We start from the raw sequence: 20,005 nt of genomic DNA, 5'->3' as shown, positions 1-20,005 counted from the left end.
ATGCAATGGCCCTGCTACATTCCAGCGTCTGATGGAAAGGTGCCTGGGACACCTGAATTTCCAAAGTGTCTTATTGTACCTGAACGATGTCATTGTGTACAACAAGTCTTACCAGAAACACCTCAGTAATCTGTCAGACGTCTTTCAAGTCCTGATCAAACATGGGTTGAAGATCAAACCATCAAAGTGTCACTTGCTTAAACCTCAAGTCCATTACCTCGGCCACATTGTCAGCGCAGAGGGAGTTCAACCAAATCCTGAAAAGGTGGATGCTGTCAAGAACTGGCCTACACCACGCATGGTGAAGGATGTCAGGAGCTTCCTGGGATTTGCCGGCTATTACCGCCGTTTCATCCCACTCTACGCCCAAATTGTAGAACCCCTTACAGCTCTCCTATGGGGAACGGCAAAGGAAAATTACAATGGAAGACTACCTGTTGATTGGGCCGAAGAGCAAGAGACAGCATTCCAAGCTCTCAAACATCTGCTGACACAACCCCCCATCTTGGCGTATCCAGACTACAGTCAGCCATTCCGGCTATATACTGATGCCAGTTTTGAAGGTCTAGGAGCCATCCTGTCCCAAGTTCAAGATGGACAAGAGAGAGTGATTGCCTACCAGGTCGAAATCTGCGAGGGGCAGAGAAGAACAATGCCAATTACAGTTCGTTCAAACTGGAACTTCTCGCCCTGGTATGGGCCATGACAGAAAAGTTTAAAGATTATTTGGCTGCAACGCCATTTACTGTCTACACGGATAATAATCCTTTGGCCCACCTGAACACTGCCAAATTGGGCGCCCTTGAACAGCGATGGGCTTCCAAATTAGCTAACTACAGCTTCACTATCAAGTACAGAAGCGGCAAGTCGAATGTTAATGCCGACATGTTGTCTCGGATGACCCCCGGCGAAGAGCCACCTGTCCAAGATTAGTGGGAAGACGTGGAGATGCCCCCACTTTACCAAAGGTTTGTGAACCAGAATGTTGTTACCGCCCTCATGGACGGTGAACCCAGGTCCAAAAAGAAGGCCTGTACACCTGGAAGACTCTCCAAGATGAAAATCGAGTTCTACGGGATCTTTTGGACTGCCTTCTGGCGAAAAAGGTACCAACCCGTCTACGACGGGCCCATTGTGATAACGATTCTAAACATCTGTTCTGGTTCCCCGAAGAGATGCGGCTATGGTCCTCAATGCATATCATGACCAGTCGGGACACGTTGGAGTCCACAAGACCGAAGCAACTGTCAGGCAAATATTCTACTAGATTGGAATGCAGAGTGACATTGAGAAATGGTGCAGTGAATGTTCTGTCTGTAACGTCACCAAGAATGTAGGCAAGAACGCAAGAGCACCCCTCCACTCCATCCAGAGTGACAGACCCGGTCGCGCTAGGCCATGTGAAACTGTCTCCCACCTGGTCCGGGTATACTTATGCTCTCACCATGGTGGATCACTTCTCCAAGTGGGTTGTTGTTGTCCCCATCAGGGATCTCACAGCCAAGACGACAGCCCAGATGTTCTACTTTAAATGGGTGCAAACCCTTGGATGTCCGGAGTCGGTCTTAACTGAACGTGGAACGGCCTTTGAGGCCCAACTATTTCTAGAACTCTGTCAATTCCATGACTGCAAGAAACACAGAACCACCGCCTATCACCCTCAAGGGAATGGGCTCTGTGAGCGGATCAATCAAGTCTTCATTTATATGCTGCGAGCAGCCTCTGTGTCACGCCAAGAAGAATGGCCACGGGTTACTACCTGAGCTGCTGGAGATTTACAACAATACCGTGCACTGTTCTACTGGATATCCCCCTCTCTACTTGATGATGGGACACCATGGGCAGCTACCTAAAGATCGGACGTTCGGGTTGCAAGCTCTGATCAACAATTCTCCTCAAGCATCCATGAGTGGGTTTCTGAACACCAACGGTGGATTCAAGAGGTCAAGGAGATCGTCAGTAAGAAGATGGGTGAGGCCCGGCAAAGGCAGCAGGATGACTACAACCGCCATGCCACAGCCAAGCCACTACAGGTGGGCAACAAAGTCTGGTTGGGAAAATTCCCGAGAACAGAAAAGTTGGATTCCATCTGGGAGACAGAACCCTACATAGTGACGGCTATCCCCTACCCTGAGTCTGATGTTTATGAAGTTTATGAAGTTTTGACGTTTACGAGTGAAAAATTGCCGATATTTTGGTCATGTTTCTAGCTTTAAAGGGGTACTCCGCCACTAAACATCTTATCCTATATCCAAAGGATAGGGGATAAGATGTCCGATCACGGAACTCCGCTCCGTGCCGGATGACTGGAGACTACAGCTGCCATGTCTATGGGAGGGGGCATGACGTCATGAATGCTGAAGCTCCAAGCTTCTGTGTTCCGGACGCTGCCGCTGCCGGCCCGGAGATCACGGGGGTCCCCAGCGGCGGGACGCCCGCGATCAGACATCTCATCCCCTATCCTTTGTATAGGGGATAAGATGTTTTTCGGCAGAGTACCCCTTTAACCCCTAGAGAACTCACAAAATACATATGCTGCTGCAGCCTGGTATTTGGCGCACAGTGGCGTATATGTATGCAGTCGCATGTTTACCACCTATGAAGTGAGTTCAGGAGCTGCGCTTGCTTTATAGAGTCTAGAAGCCTGGATATGAGCCACAGGTCCACAGAAACCGTACTAAAATCTGTCTAAAAGAAGATCTTCCAGCGGCTCCGTCACCGCCTCCTCCATGTGTCAGAACAGCAAGAGAGTATGTTTCTGGCGAATGGATATACCCATCCATGGACTTCCCTATGTTCTCACAGTGTCAGCCAGCGATTATCTGTCTACCTCCAGCACCGGGGTTGGCCCCTCCAACTTTAGTCAGTGCACCGGCTCCTTTTCTATCTCCCCTGCCTCCAGTGTATGTTCCAGCTCACAGGGTTCCAGAAGTAGTTCCATCCTCTCCAGTGCATGCACCGGCAGTTTCTGTTCAGCTGATCCCCGATCAAGTGCAAGCTCCAGTGGTTGTTCAAGAAGTATCTGCGGAGCTTCCAGAGTTCTCATCAGTTCCTGGTTCTCCAGAGGTGGTACTGCGCAGGTCCAAGTAGTCTACTCAAGGCCAACTGCCCGCTAGATACCGTGAACAAAGTACTTATGTACATAGAAGTCAGTAGTTAAAAATGTACTATTGTCTAGTCACAAAAAGCATCTAATTCTTGAGTAATCTCTAGATTGGACCCTGACTTGCAAGAAATAGTGGGAACAAAGCCAGAGATCACCTACAGAAGAGGAAAAAGCCTGGGTGATTTACTGGTACACAGCCATCTAGATAATCTGAATTTACAGGGTCAGACGTGGCTAAACAAACAGAAACCACCACAAGGCTGTTTTCAGTGTGGCCATTGTCGCGCTTGTCAACATGTCTGCAAGACAGCGATGGTCCCTACTTCTACCTATGGGATCAAACAGTTCATCAACTGCTCCACCGTGTCTGTGATCTATGTAGCTGTATGCACATGCCCTATGCTTTATGTTGGTAAAACCATCCGCCCTTTCAAAAAACGAATATTGGAGCATATAGGTGACATACGGCACTCACGTGATACACCAGTAGCAATCCATGTCAATACAGTACACGGAGGAGCAGTCGGTGATATCAAATTTGTGGGCATTGAGAGAATAATCCCTTCAGAAAGAAAGGGCAACCTTGATAGGTTGCTCTTACAAAAAGAGTGTAGATGGATCTACAATTTGAATTCCATCTCACCATGGGGGTTAAATGAACAATTACAATTTGCTTGTTTCTTATAGTGCGACATGGGTGTTCCTGTTGAGGTGACCACTAGGCAGTTAGGGACGACCTTAGTAGGTCGGACAGGAGTAATTACTCACCTCCTCCCCCTAGAGAGGGTATTATAGATACAGAGTAGGAGGTTCCTGTGCGGGACCGCCCTTTTTAGGGCGGCCCCCCCGCCTAGGCCTAGGGTCGACTCTATAGGGTATAATAGGGTAAGGACAGGTTCCCTAGGGCCCCATCAACCACTGTCAACATCCCCATAGGGCTATCCATCCCCCCCCCCCATGTCGCTTATATAATCACACCTTGAACAAAATAAATACAAAAATAGCTTTGGTGCGTGATCTGGCTGATCCCCAATACCTTATCTAATAATCTAATCAAACATTACTTTTTTGATACACCTTATTGGAATATAAAGAGCTCTCTAGCACATACAGGTACAAATAGTGAGCCATTATTCATCAAACTTGCCCTTAAATTTAATGATTCAAGTCCCTACTATGCAGCATACCTGATCTAATATAGTGATATACCAATGTTGGGATCCGCCGCTGGGGATTTACTAACTTCACTTGTTAATTTAACTGTCACTCCCGGCATCTGCTTTCATTGGTGTCAGCGCGGCGTGTGTTTGTTTACAATAGTTATGCACGCCCATCTGGTTGCGTCACAGAGGGCGGTGCGCGCCGCGCTGAATAAAGCAGCCCTGCCGGCGGAAGTGACGACAGACGCCACATCTCACCGCATCAGGTGAGAGTGTCCGGACACTTCCGGCACCCAGCGGAGAGCGGGGACGCGTCTAAGCACTCTGCTTACAACTAACCGTGAGTTGCATACAGTCTGTTAGAACACAGTACTGGTCTATCTCTCCACAGGGAATATGTTCAACATCGATACCCTCAATTTTTTTTTTGCAGGTGGAGATCACGGAGGCAGATTGCCCCAGACTGCAACTATATACCACGTGTGACTACTAGGGAAAGCCTATATTATTTCTCCCCACAGGTTCCTAAGCTGTATAGGCTCCGAATGAGCAAATACTGTGGGGATAGAAGAAATATTCTTTTTTACAGGCACCCATGTCAACTTATGTGGTATTATTATCTATCATGATAGCGGTCTGATCATTGAGCTAGAATTTTCTTTTAGCTGTAATTGTGGAGCTAGTAGGGATATAACAATCCTCTAGCAAATTATTTATATGATCACTGTCTATACCTCCTGAGGACACCTGCTCAGTACCAGCAGGTAGAAACGCGTTGTGGTTTAAACTATTATCACCCTGTGGTGTGCATGTGCCGCATAGGGTGATTGGTTGCACTGGACTGGCTGGGCCCTGCAGAGGCCAGTGTAGACCAATGATACTAGTGATCTAACAAATATCATTTACACATCACTAAACACTAAAAATAACTTTTTTAGCATTTTTGATAAATTAAAAGCTAAGTTTTATATAAGCACATCCCTGGCACATAGTATTTGCCCTATATATTTATTCCATCTGGGAGACAGAACCCTACATAGTGACGGCTATCCCCTACCCTGAGTCTGATGTTTATGAAGTTTATGAAGTTTTGACGTTTACGAGTGAAAAATTGCCGATATTTTGGTCATGTTTCTAGCTTTAAAGGGGTACTCCGCCACTAAACATCTTATCCTATATCCAAAGGATAGGGGATAAGATGTCCGATCACGGAACTCCGCTCCGTGCCGGATGACTGGAGACTACAGCTGCCATGTCTATGGGAGGGGGCATGACGTCATGAATGCTGAAGCCCCAAGCTTCTGTGTTCCGGACACTGCCGCTGCCGGCCCGGAGATCACGGGGGTCCCCAGCGGCGGGACGCCCGCGATCAGACATCTCATCCCCTATCCTTTGTATAGGGGATAAGATGTTTTTCGGCAGAGTACCCCTTTAACCCCTAGAGAACTCACAAAATACATATGCTGCTGCAGCCTGGTATTTGGCGCACAGTGGCGTATATGTATGCAGTCGCATGTTTACCACCTATGAAGTGAGTTCAGGAGCTGCGCTTGCTTTATAGAGTCTAGAAGCCTGGATATGAGCCACAGGTCCACAGAAACCGTACTAAAATCTGTCTAAAAGAAGATCTTCCAGCGGCTCCGTCACCGCCTCCTCCATGTGTCAGAACAGCAAGAGAGTATGTTTCTGGTGAATGGATATACCCATCCATGGACTTCCCTATGTTCTCACAGTGTCAGCCAGCGATTATCTGTCTACCTCCAGCACCGGGGTTGGCCCCTCCAACTTTAGTCAGTGCACCGGCTCCTGTTCTATCTCCCCTGCCTCCAGTGTATGTTCCAGCTCACAGGGTTCCAGAAGTAGTTCCATCCTCTCCAGTGCATGCACCTGCAGTTTCTGTTCAGCTGATCCCCGATCAAGTGCAAGCTCCAGTGGTTGTTCAAGAAGTATCTGCGGAGCTTCCAGAGTTCTCATCAGTTCCTGGTTCTCCAGAGGTGGTACTGCGCAGGTCCAAGTAGTCTACTCAAGGCCAACTGCCCGCTAGATACCGTGAACAAAGTACTTATGTACATAGAAGTCAGTAGTTAAAAATGTACTATTGTCTAGTCACAAAAAGCATCTAATTCTTGAGTAATCTCATGTACAGAAAGTCAGTCTAAACATACATTAGTCAGTAATGTACATAGTATGTTATGTGTGATAGTTACATGTCATATTCAGTTAGGACTGTAGCCATATAGTCAATGTATATTCAGTCCACAAAATGTGTTATGTCTAATGTCTATTATTTCCTGTCCATTGCATAGGGTTCTCTTGTGGCCAGAGAGATCACCTGAAGGTCGTAAGTAGCACATATAAAAGTGGCAAAGCTATTGTGTACATATGTAATATTCTCATGTGTTGTCAGAAGTTAAATAACTGCTAATCAATTGTTATGGGGGGAAGTAGCTTAAGCCGATGGGCCCCATTAGCACAGGCATCAGGGTAGAGAGCCTAAGGCAGCCAGATCCAAAACCACTTACCACAAAGCAGTTATAAGGTCAAAGGAAACTCATACAGTATGCTGTTCATTTTATCCCAGTTCCAACAGCCTAATGTTTGAGCATATATGGACGTTGTTCAAAATGCCACATTAACTCTTCCCCAGTTCACCAGCCCTGTGAAAGACTTTCACAAAAAAAATGCCCCAGGAACTGTCTTTACTATTGTTATTGCGTGGCCTCCAGTGGTCACTTCATCTCATCCACCCTCCAGGACTGCACACCGAGGACATCTTCTGTTAAGAGGGGGAGTTTGTGGTGTTGCTCTCCTGTACCCTTTCTGTCCTGTGTGGTGGACTCTACCTCCATGCTATGTACCTTAAGTGGTTAAAAGTGTCCTATGTTATTTATTGATTTGTCTAGTGTTCATATGCCTTTAAATGTTGTTACCAAGTCCTGTGTAACCAGGGAAGGTGTCAGTGACCAGTTGACTTGTGTGGTGACCTATGGTAGTCCTCCAAATTGCTCCCTTATAAACCAAGGGAGAAGCTAGCTTAGAGAGTTCTGTTGAGTTCTTGCTGAGGAGCAGTACAGTCAAGACCTGAGAGTGTCTGGTGTCCAAAGGGAGACCTAGGCCTAACCACGCAGCCACGCTTCAATCACCAAATGCCCCTTCAGGTGAACGTCAAAGCCTGGTAAGCAACCACAAGGGTGAAGTCTAGTCAGTCATAGTCAAGTCAGTCAAGTCTGCTAAAGTCAGCGTGGGTTTGCATATTTCAGTCCAAGTCCATTACAAGTCCCAGCGAGCCCAAATGTCTCCTAAGTCACTAGTCATCTCCTTGATTATATGCCCCGCGCCTGGCTCAGGAACCAGCAGCCATACTTCGGGTGGTGTAGAGGATAACCACACCCTGGTGTCACAAACACAATGGGTTAATGACATCTGCCCCTAGGGTAATAACATCTGCCCTTACATCACACCCTTACCTCATACGTCAAAGTCAAAATAATGTTTTTTCCTACAAAGTGCACTTTAGGGTAAAAATGATGTTATCTTTATTCCATAGGTCAATAAGATTACAAGGATACTCAATTTATATTTGTTTGCATACCCATCAATTAGGTAGGTTTTCTTTTATTTTACTAATTTTGCAAAATAATAACTTTTTGTATGAAAATAAGTAACCTTAAAATTGCCCTATTCTGATCCAGATAAGGCTGGGTTCACTCTACGATTTTCAAATACGGTAACCGTATACGGTTTTCCGCAAAAAAAGTATACGACAGTATTCGAAACCGTATGCACAGAGAATGCATTGTAAACCGTATTCCAAATGTTGTGTAAGGTTGCATCCATTTTGCCTCGGTTACGGTTTTGCCGATTTTTCAACCGTAGGCAAGAACGCTGTCGACCACGTTTTTGCCTCCGGTTGGAAAACCGTATGCGAACTGTATGCGGTTCTTTTAACATTGTTGTCTATGAGAACCGTACACAGAATTTCAGAATACGTTTGCACACGGCTTTTCTAATCTTTTTTTTGGAGTTGACACATGCGCAGAAGGAATTTCAATAGAACAATAGTAACTTTATTAAATTGCTTGAAAACTAATTCCAACAAAATAGCAAAACTGTAGGCAAAAACGGATGCAAAAGGATAGAATCGTACATATGTTTTGGAACCGTATACGGGGAAAAACCGTATTTGGAGTCATACGGTTGTATACGGTTGTATACGGTTGCATACGGTTTTTGCCATACGTTTTTTAGCGGAAAACCGTATACGGTAATCGTATTTGAAAAACGTAGTGTGAACCCAGCCTAACACTTCTATTTTCCCGCATATAGGGCTGTATGATTGCTCTTTTTTTGCACCAGGATCTGAGGTCCTTATCCCCCCCCCCCCCCCCCCCTTGCAGGCCCCCCCAAATGACCAGCAAGGCATTTGTAACAGCCTTTGGCTGTCCGGGTATGCTGGGAGTTGTAGTTTTGCAACAGGCGAAGGCACCCTTTTCTGTAAACACTGCCTTATAGAGAGAGAATATATGCATTTTTTGGCATGCCAAGTGGAAAATCCAACTGACAACACCTGCAGCAGTAAAAGGGGCCGTAATGATGATCCGATTTTTTTTTCTTTTTTAGAAACTAAAAAGCAGCTGGACAAAATTTTCAACAACTTGGCAGGTGATGACGACTCCGGGACTTAGGGTGAATATTTTCCTTTTTTTCCCAATTTTATTTATTTATTTTTAACAGTAACAGTATGGGCTTGTTCTCTTTTTAGTTTTTGTTATGAGGTTTTTTTTCCTTTGTTTTTTTTTTTTATATCGTAATATGCAAGGAAGCATTTGTCACATTGGCAGCCCGAAGCGAATAAAACCATTATCGGTCACAGGACCGGATCTTTGGAATTACTTTTTAATAAGGACTAAAGGGATTTACAGAGAAATTGATGATTGTTTTGCCAACAAGATAAAAAGAGGAGCGAAGGCCTAATGAGAGAGTTAACAGCGTAAGAGAACATTGGAAATGTAAATGAGATTTCAAGAAGTTTAGAATTGTAAATGTTTTCCCGCACACCGTTTTTTTTTTGTTTTTTTTGCCTTTTTGAGCTGTAAAATTGTGTTTTCATTGAGTCGTATTAAACTCAATAATAAAACATTGTGTTCATACGTACATTCATTTTTTGGCTATAGTATTAAGTGACATGTCCCTATTTTTGACATTTACGAGTGAAAAACTGCCGATATTTTGGTCATGTTTCTAGCTTTAAAGGGGTATTCCCAGTGGCGTTGCGACCCGGGTGCGGGGGGTGCGGCCCGCACCGGGTGACACCAACCTAATGGGGTGACACCAAGACGCTCCGTAGCCGCACCCCCCCAGCTACACAGACACTACCTCCCCCATCGGTGCCCGACCGGCCTCCCATCCGTCAGCACAACCCACCCCCCCCCCCCCGCGCTGTGTGTGCCCGTCCATCAGCAACTCCCCTCTTTCTCCTGCACTGTGCGCCCGTCCATCATCACACACCCCCTCACCTTCACCAGCATTGTGCCCGGCCTCCGCTCCCACGTCTGCGCCGGCCTGACGTCACACCGTATGGCCGCGCAGGAGGACGTCAGTTACGTCACTCGCACGGCGCCCGGTGAGAAGGAGCGCTGCACTGGATGGGTGAGTGTGTGTGTCTGTCTCTATCTATGTTTGTGTGTGTGAGACTCTGTGTGTGTATGAGACTCTGTGTGTGTGTGACTGTGTGACTCTGTGTGTGTGTGTGTGTGTGTGTGTGTGACTGTGTGCATGTGTGTGTGACTGTGAGTGTGTGTCTCTCTGACTGTGTGTGTGTATTTGTGTGTGAGTCTCTCTGTGTTGTATGTGTTTTTTTTTGTGTGTGTGTGTGTGTGGGGGGGGGGGGGGGTGGTATAACCAGCAATCTATTGTGGGGAACCTGCGGCCTAATGTGGGGAAACTACTACCAAGTGTGGGGAGTGTATGCTACCTTATGTGGGGAGTGTATGCTACCTTATGTGGGGAATCTGTGCTACCTAATGTGGGGAATCTGTGCTACCTAATGTGGGGAATCTGTGCTACCTAATGTGGGGAATCTGTGCTACCCAATGTGGGGAAATTGCTACCTAATGTAGGGTAACTGGTACCTACCTAATGTGGGGGAACTGGTACCAAATGTGGGGAATCTATGCTGCCTAATGTGGGGAATAGATGCTACCTAATGTGGGGAAACTGCGACCTACCTAATGTGGGGGAACTGCTGCCTACCTAATGCTCCCCCCCCTGGCAGTAGCACCCTCATCATCCACCAGCAACACCCCCCCCCCCAGCAGCACCTCCATCAGCAGATCCTGATGGTGGATGATGGCGGTGCTCCTGCCAGGAGGATGATCCTGCCGATGGATGATGGGGATGATACTGCCAGGGGGGATGGCTAGTAGCACCCTCATCATCCTCCAGCAACACCCCCTGAGTAGTAGCACCCCCATCATCCACCAGCAACACCACCAATACCCCCCTCCCGTGGTAATAGCATCAGCTAACGGATGTTGAGGGGTGTTACTGCGGTTGTGGTATTATATTCAGAGGGTGCACTGTATGGCAACGTTATATTCAGAGGGCGCAGTTTGTGGTAGTATTATATTCAGAGGGCGCAGTTTGTGGTAGTATTATTAGAGATGAGCGAACTTGCAGTAAATTCGATTCGTCACAAACTTCTCGGCTCGGCAGTTGATGACTTATCCTGCGTAAATTAGTTCAGCCTTCAGGTGCTCCGGTGGGCTCGGAAAGGTGGATACATTCCTAGGAAAGAGTCTCCTAGGACTGTATCCACCTTTTCCAGCCCACGGGAGCACCTGAAAGCTGAACTAATTTATGCAGGAAAAGTTATCAACTGCCGAGCAGAGAAGTTTGTGACGAGTTGAATTTACTGTAGTTTGCTCATCTCTAATTATTATATTCAGAGGGCGCAGTGGGTGGTAGTATTATATTCAGAGGGTACAGGATGTGGCGGTATTATATTCAGGGGTACAATATGTGGCAAATTTATATTCAGGGGTACAGTATGTGACAGATTTATATTCAGGGGTACAGTATGTGGCAGATTTATATTCAGGGGTACAGTATGTGGCAGATTTATATTCAGAGGGTACAGTATGTGGCAGATTTATATTCAGAGGGTACAGTATGTGGCAGATTTATATTCAGAGGGCACAGTATGTGGCAGATTTATATTCAGAGGGTACAGTATGTGGTAGTATTATATTCAGTGGGTACAGTGTGTGGCGGTATTATATTCAGGGGTACAGTATGTGGCAGATTTATATTCAGAGGGTACAGTATGTGTTGGTATTCAGAATGTACAGTGTGTGGTAGTATTATATTCAGAGGGTACAGTGTATGGAAGGTTTATAATCAAAGAGTATAGTAGTATTATATTTAGAAGATACAGTGTCTCTCAGGTTTATAATAATAATTGTTTTCATATAGAGGATGAGAATGCGCTGACATAGTGAGGAGACGTGTGGGCATCACATTCTGCAGAGAGAAGTTTTAGCTGGAACAAGTCCTGGCGGTATGTACCATCCGAATTAGATAAGGAAAGACTATAGAGAAGACGTCACCTGTAGTCACTGATATCATTGTACATTCTCCTCACTATAGAGAAGACGTCACCTGTAGTCATTGATATCATTGTGTATTCGCCTCACTATAGAGAAGACGTCACCTGTAATCACTGATATTGTGTATTCTCCTCACTATAGAGAAGACGTCACCTGTAGTCACTGATATCATTGTACATTCTCTTCACTATAAAGAAGACGTCACCTGTAATCACTGATATCATTGTGTATTCTCCTCACTATAGAGAAGACGTCACCTGTAGTCACTGATATCATTGTGTATTCTCCTCACTATAGAGAAGACGTCACCTGTAGTCAGATATTGTGTATTCTCCTCACTATAGAGAAGATGTCACCTGTAGTCACTGATACCATTGTACATTCTCCTCTCTACATCAGAGCTGTAGTCACTTGTCAGTTCTACAGTTAGGTCAGTGAAACTACAACTCCCAGCATAACCTCACCACTGCTCAAAGGGGTACTCTACTGGAAAACATTTTTTTTTTAATCAGCTGGTGCTACAAAGTTAAACAGATTTGTAAATTACTTCTATTTAAAAATCTTAATCCTTCCAGTACTTATTAGCTGCTGTATAAGCGATTCACAGGAAGTTATTTTCCTTTTTAATTTATTTTCTGTCTGACCACAGTGCTCTGTGCTGACACCTCTGTCCATGTCAAGAACTGTCCATAGTAGGAGCAAATCCCCATATCAAACCTATCCTGCTCTGGACAGTTCCTGACATGGACAGAGGTGTCAGCAAATAGCACTGTGGTCAGACTGGAAAGAACTACACAACTTCCTGTGGAGCATACACCAGCTTATAAGTACTGTAAGTATTAAGATTTTAAATAGAAGTAATTTAAAAATCTGTTTAACTTTCTGGCACCAGTTGATATAAAAGTAAATGTTTTCCAGTGGAGTACCCCTTTAAGTAATTCTGGGAGCTGTATATTTCAATGGTGAAAACTTCTTTAACACTTTCCCATTCTGTGGCAACTGGTATATCTGATTATTATACTGGAATTTCTCACAATGCGCTACACCAGTGGTGTCTGTCACAACAGGCTAAAAACTTACTGAGGGGGGGGGGGAAGGTATGGGGGTGACACCATTTTCTACCGCACCGGGTGACACCAACCCTAGCAACGCCACTGGGTATTCCACCTCTAAACATCTTATCCTATATCCAAAGGATAGGGAATAAGTTGTCCGATCACGGAACTCCGCTCCGTGCCGGATGACTGGAGACTACAGCCGCCACGCCCCCTCTATTCATGTCTATGGGAGGGGGCGTGACGTCATGAATGCTGAAGCTCCAAGCTTCCGTGTTTCGGACGCTGCTGCTACCGGCCCGGAGATCATGGGGGTCCCCAGCGGCGGGGCGCCTGCAATCAGACATCTCATCCCCTATCCTTTGTATAGGGGATAAGATGTTTTTCGGCAGAGTACCCCTTTAACCCCTAGAGAACACACAAAATACATATGTTGCTGCAGCCTGGTATTTGGCGCACAGCGTCGTATTTGTACGCAGTCGCATGTTTACCGCCTATGAAGTGAGTGCAGGAGCTGCGCTTGCTTTATAGTTTGCGGGTACTGGATGCTATCAGTAGCTCGGGGATCCGCACCTAATGGTGGACATCCTCTTTAGCCCTTTAGAAGTTGTGATCAATGCTGATCACTTCATCTAAAGGCTTATGGACTGTTGCCGGTGGGTTCGGGGTGCTCATCAGACCACCGCAGGGCGATCACTGTTGTCCGTGGGTTAAAATGGTGGAAGTTCTCTTATCCTTCACCGTTCCGCTCTCCGGGGCCACTCCTCTTTTATAGGCTGTACTAGTAGATCACCGATAGATAGCAATTAAAAGAATGCTATTATAAGTCCCCTATGGAATGCTAAATAATTAGTAAACAAAATTATTTAAAAAATATTATTACCCCCCCCCCCCCCCCACACACACACACATAAACATTTTACAAAAAAAAAAAAATACATATTTGGTATCGAGTGTGAAAATGTCGACTCTATGGCTATGTAAGAAAATACCAAATACCAGAATTGGTGATTTTTGTCATTATGCAAAAATTGTTTAAAATTCTTCATTGGGCAATTGCATTTAGAATAATAACCTAAATAAAAAATAACCTAAATAAAAACTGTGAACAGTCTATCAAACATATCTTCTGTTTTTGTGTCTACAGCTCCTATGTTGACAAATGGGTTTCCTGTGTACTCATTTGTTACTCTATTTCTGTCAACATCCCTTCTCGTTAACCTACAGATGTAACCTTTAGGGTTTTTCGCTAAAAATCTTTTAGGCATTTATGCCATATTCACACTTCCAATTGGTGGGTGTCCCAAATGTGGCACCTCCACCTATCAGTACAGTTGTGTTTTGTCCTCCATTCTGTAAGGCAAGATGGCTAGAGGCTATCACATCCAGGTCAGGACATATTTATGTAGATACCACAGCCAATGTGAACAAGCAGAGCAGAAGTTTAAAGGGGTACTCCAGTGGAAAACTTTTTTTTTTTTTTTAAATCAACTGGTGCCAAAAAAGTTAAACAAAATTTGTAAATTACTTCTATTAAAAAATCTCAATCCTTCCAGTACTTATTAGCTGCTGAATACTACAGAGGAAATTCTTTTCTTTTTGGAACACAGTGCTCTCTGCTGACATCTCTGTCCATTTTAAGAACTGTCCAGAGTAGGAGAAAATCCCCATAGCAAACATATGCTGCTCTGGACAGTTCCTAAAATGGACAGAGATGTCAGCAGAGAGCACTGTGGTCATGATGTGAGCAGAGAGCACTGTGTTCCAAAAAGAAAATAATTTCCACTGTAGTATTCAGCAGCTAATAAGTACTGGAAGGATTAAGATTTTTTAATAGAAGTAATTTACAAATTTGTTCAACTTTCTGGCACCAGTTGATTTAAAGAAAAACAGTTTTCCACCAGAGTACCCCTTTAAAGCATGGAGGTGACTTTGATACACATGTACGCTGAAATGAGTACTTCAGACTCCAGTAGACAATGCATCTACAGTAAGTGGCAGTCACTACCATCATAGAGCACAACTAAAAAGCATCCAACAATGAGGATGACGAAGAGCATCTAAGCAACCCCCATGGGGAAGTGGATTGCATATCATTTTCTAGACCTTAAAGGGGTTATCCAGGAAAAAAATTATATATCTATATATATATATATATATATATATATATATATATACTGGCTCCAGAAAGTTAAACAGATTTGTAAATTACTTCTATTAAAAAACATCTTAATCCTTTCAGTACTTATGAGCTGCTGAAGTTGAGTTGTTCTTTTCTGTCTAAGTGCTCTCTGATGACACGTGTCTCGGGAACCGCCCAGTTTAGAAGCAAATCCCCATAGCAAACCTCTTCTACTCTGTGCAGTTCCCGAGACAAGCATAGATGTCAGCAGAGAGCACTTATTGAAAGGATTAAGATTTTTTAATAGGAGTAATTTGCAAATCTGTTTAACTTTCTGGAGCCAGTTGATATATATATAAAAAAAAGTTTTTTCCTGGAATACCCCTTTAACAGAAATACACATGACAACATGTAGGTGAGAAGGAAACCGATGGCACTACCCTTGTAGTATGGATCAAATATTAATGATGCGAGAGTGCTAACCATGCAATAGTCATCCGGTAATAGTATAAGTGAGTCTGCGGTGGAGGTGCTAGGACATATGAAAGGGGTGGGTGTCAGCAAAAATTTGGTAAGGAAGAAACAGAAAAATCCTGCACTCACCACTAGGCTATAGACTCAAGGCTCCTCTAGTGGGATTCACCGGGGACACCGGACTGCAGACTCTGTGCGCTCAGAGGCAAACGACCTAGGTCGTTTGCCTCTGAGCACACACAGTCTGCAGTCCGGTGTCCCCGGTGAATCCCACTAGAGGAGCCTTGAGTCTATAGCCTAGTGGTGAGTGCAGGATTATTTTGTTTCTTCCTTACCGAATAAATACACATAACAACATCAACCTGTCCCCCTATCGGGTTTCCCTCTCCCCGCTCAGTGTCACATAAGGTTACGCCAACCTTGTTTAGCAAATAATAATCTAATGCATACATTCTGCTGTGCTAAGAGGCTCTGCCATCTGCTTTACATTAGAAAATCAATGTTATTCTCATGTTCGGCTCATCCGCGCAGTCACTGGACATCTCTCTCGCTGTGGATGGCAAATTCGTTTATACAAATCTATACAAACGTATTTACAAATCACATGCAAAGTGCAGCAACTAAATAGAGATATAATGATGGCTACGACTGTAAAAACAACCAGTTAACAATGAGGATTAAAGGGGTATTCCAGGCAAAAACTGGCTCCGGAAAGTTAAACAGATTTGTAAATTACTTCTAAAAAATCTTAATCTTCCAATAGTTATTAGCTTCTGAAGTTTTCTGTCTAACTGCTTAATGATGATGTCACGTCCCGGGAGCTGTGCATGATGGGAGAATATCCCCATAGGAGCTGGACAGCTCCCGGGACGTGAGTCATCAGAAAGCAGTTAGACATAAAACAGCAACTCAACTTCAGAAGCTAATAACTATTGGAAGGATTAAGATTTTTTAATAGAAGTAATTTACAAATCTGTTTAACTTTCCGGAGCTAGTTGATATATAAAAAAAGTTTTTGCCTAGAATACCCCTTTAACTATGGTGTAGCCTTGCTTAGTTTGGGCTTGTTGATACTAGCAGCCAGGGGCACAGTGTTTTCTTAAATGGGGGTTCGTGGGCATTGGTAGGTACATGTGGCACCAAAAACACAGTCACTTTTTATTATATGGATATCAATATAAAGTAATGTCACCATATGCCTAATTGATGTCTCCATTAAGTAAGTAAATAATGCAGCTATACACCCCAAAAAGAACATGCCCATATAGTATAAAGCCGCCATTACAGGGGTATTCCAGTCCCAGAATTATTATTTTTTTTTAAGTATGTCCGAGTTATATAAAAATGAAGAAGAAACAATACTTACCTGCCCTGATTCCTTGCAGTTCTGAGGGCTACTGGTGCCCACCACCCACCACTATTTCCCAGTTACTGTGATTTGTCGTCCCCACAGGTAATGCCCGTTCTGTTTGTCACTGGCTGAGGCAGGTCATCTTTGTATCTAGAAACAGGCTGAGTGGGCAGTTCCTTCAACGACATCACAGGAAACAGCAGTGAGCAGCAGGGGCCAGAAGCCACGGAATAGGCAGCTGCAGGGGATCAGAGGAGGTTAGTATAACTTTTTTTTCATATCACCATTTTTTTTTTCATTTCTGTCTGGGACTTGAATACTCCTTTACGGCAAGGGCTACACAACAACTTTTGTTGCTCAACATGAAGATCACAATTTTGCATGCGATATCACATCTAATAATTTTCAATGTGGTTGCATTGCAACTCGCGAAACAACAGCCACCCAAAATATTGGGCAATGGGCGCCATACATTTCAATACAATCGGAATGTTTACATTATTTTAAGCGGACTAAAAGGCATGGTCTGCTGTGTTGTCCAGTCCGCTTACCAAAGATAAGTGACTTCATTCGGGCCATTAAAATGAATGGTATACGTTGGCATCCCATTTATGGCGGGTACGTCTGACGGAAGCGTTAATGCAGTGTGGACCTTACAAAGTAGCTTGTAAAGTAGGGATGGCTATGTCAGACAACAAGTAACATGCTCACGTTTGGGAACATTATACTCGGAGTAATAGAGCCTTGTTTTATGTGCTCAATTTTATTGGTTATATCAATTACAGTTTAAATGATATTGTGCAGAATAATAAAGTACTCCGTTTTTGAATGATTTATTGGAAAACACGAGGTTCTTAAAGGGTAATTAGGCGCCAGATACTAAATACAGCTTTGACTGCAAACAAATTCCAGGGGAAGGATCTGAATACAGATCCCTCAACATACGATGGTAATTCATTCCAAATGAACCATCGTTACTTGAATCCATCGTATGTTGAGGGATCCATGCAATAGTAATACAGTACAGTATAGAAAGTTATACTCACATGTCCCCGCCTCTCCGGACCTTCACCGCTGCCCTGGATCGTCGCTGGGGTGTCCGCGCTGCTCTGGACCGTCACCGCTGGGCAGGATTGTCGCTCTCCATCTCCGTCATCACGTTGCTACGCACGCCGCTCCTATTGGATGACGGGACGGCTTGCGCGGCGACGTGATGACGACGAAGGTGAGCGATGGCCATGCAGCGGAGCATGAAGAGGATGGTCCGGAACGTCGGGGGCAGGTGAGTGACACTCACCAGACCACACGGGCACCTTAAACGGCTATCCGGCAGCAGCTGAAGCAGTCTGCACTACCGGATAGCCGTTTATGCGATGGCCCTGACAAAAAAAATTGTATGTTGATGCTCCCTTCGACATGCGATGGCCTCTGAAAGGCCATAGTATGTTGAAATTATCGTATGTCTGGGCCATCGTAGGTCGAGGGGTCGCTATAAATGGAGCAAAGAGCAGTTTGGAAGCCTACGGCTGGGGCCATCCCGAGGTGTGCTGTACTTTGCATCATATGGCAATGGATTAATTGAGTTAGGTTTATGTGATTTTCAAATCTGTTACTACTGTAAGTTCTGTATGTAAAGGTGGCCTGTCATTACTTTCATGCTGCCTGAACCCTGTACCCTCAAGGTGGTCCCTGGTGACTTCTGTCCACCCCACCAGCCTTGACTGAAACATCTCTCCCTGTTTGGGTATAGGGAGACATATATCAATCAAGGCTGGTGTAGCAGGCAGAAGCCACTGAGGATTGCTAGGATGACTAATGGTTCAGGCAGCATGAAAATAATGGCAGGTTTCCTTAAAAACAAAGCAGAGCAACATACTATCATGATATAAAAGCAGTGATCTCCAACCTCCAGCTGTTGCAGATCTACAAGTTGTAGTTTCGCTCGATTAAAGGGGTAAACCGGAGGGGAATTTTTTTTTAAATCTACTGGTGCCAGAAAGTAATAAGATATGTAAATTACTTGTATATAAAAATCTTAATCCTATCAGTACTTAGCTGCTGTATGCTCCTGAGGATGTTGTCTAGTTCTTTCTAGTTTGACCACTGTGATCTCTGCTGCCACCTCTGTTTGTGTCAGGAACTGTCCAGAGTAGGAGAGGTTTGCTATGGGGATTTCCCCCCGCTCTCGATAGTTCCTGACAAGGACAGAGGCGGCAGCAAGACTGGAAAGAACTACGCAACTTCCTCTGGAGCATGCAGCATCTGATAACTACTGGAAAGCTAAAGATTTTGACATATCTTGTTGGTAGGCCTGCAACTATATGGGATCAGGGTGGGAGCCTACAACTATATGGGCAGTATGGTGGTCTATAATGTAAAGTGGTCTGTACTTTAGAACAGTGGTTCCCAACCCTGTGTACGCGCATTCACAGGGGTACTTAGCAGTTCTCCTGGGGGTATATGAAAAAAAAAGATATGGGGGATCAGAGGGGCCTATATCTATATGGGGGTGGGGGGCAGAGGAGGCCTACAACTATAGGGAGGGACAGATGGGCCTACAACTACATGGATACAGTGTGGTGGCCCACAACAATATGGGGGCACAGAGGAGGTCTAACTACTAAATAGGGGAACAAATTGGGCACAATTACTTTGTGGGGCAATAGACATGAGTTTGTAAAGAGGTGGGTATTGTGCTGGAGAAAGGAGCCTAAAAGGTTTGTATGGAAGAATCTCTGCAGACATGTCTTGGCCCCCAAAAAATCTTAATGGTAGTGCAGACCCGACAGTGAAAAAAAGAAAATGTGAACGATCAGAGAAGGCACAACGTGTGAGTCAGGAGGCCTTAAAGGGATGCTCCCTTTAAGGCCTCCTGACTCACACGTGATGCCTTCTCTGATCGGAGTTCTTTTTCTGAATCTGCCATACAAACCTTGTTTTCCCAATGGTTGGAATCTTGTGTTCCAAATGGTTAGAGCCGGCGTTGGGAGCTTGTGACGTCATAGCCCCGCCCCTCATGATGTCACACCCTGCCCCCTCAAAGCAAGTCTATGGGAGGGGGCGTGACGGTGTTCCTGACAAGGAAAGAGGCGGCAGCAAGACTGGAAAGAACTACACAACTTCCTCTGGA

At 44.8% G+C, this 20,005-nt stretch overlaps 1 long non-coding RNA gene across 3 annotated transcripts in view; it reads left to right on the top strand.

The window, feature by feature from the left end:
* LOC130358361 (uncharacterized) overlaps positions 1-20,005 on the top strand; it is an 80,038-nt gene that overhangs the window by 17,133 nt on the left and 42,900 nt on the right. For all 3 annotated transcript variants that reach the window (XR_008889488.1, XR_008889489.1, XR_008889490.1), the window contains exons 2-4: positions 7,814-7,869; positions 8,887-8,952; positions 16,978-17,132. This is a non-coding gene — a long non-coding RNA (uncharacterized LOC130358361). The remainder of the gene's footprint in view (positions 1-7,813; positions 7,870-8,886; positions 8,953-16,977; positions 17,133-20,005) is intronic.

Source organism: Hyla sarda, chromosome 2, assembly GCF_029499605.1.
Source record: "Hyla sarda isolate aHylSar1 chromosome 2, aHylSar1.hap1, whole genome shotgun sequence".
Lineage (NCBI taxonomy): Eukaryota > Metazoa > Chordata > Amphibia > Anura > Hylidae > Hyla > Hyla sarda.
The sequence above is the reverse complement of the archived record's forward strand: the minus strand, read 5'-3'. Positions and strand labels throughout refer to the sequence as shown.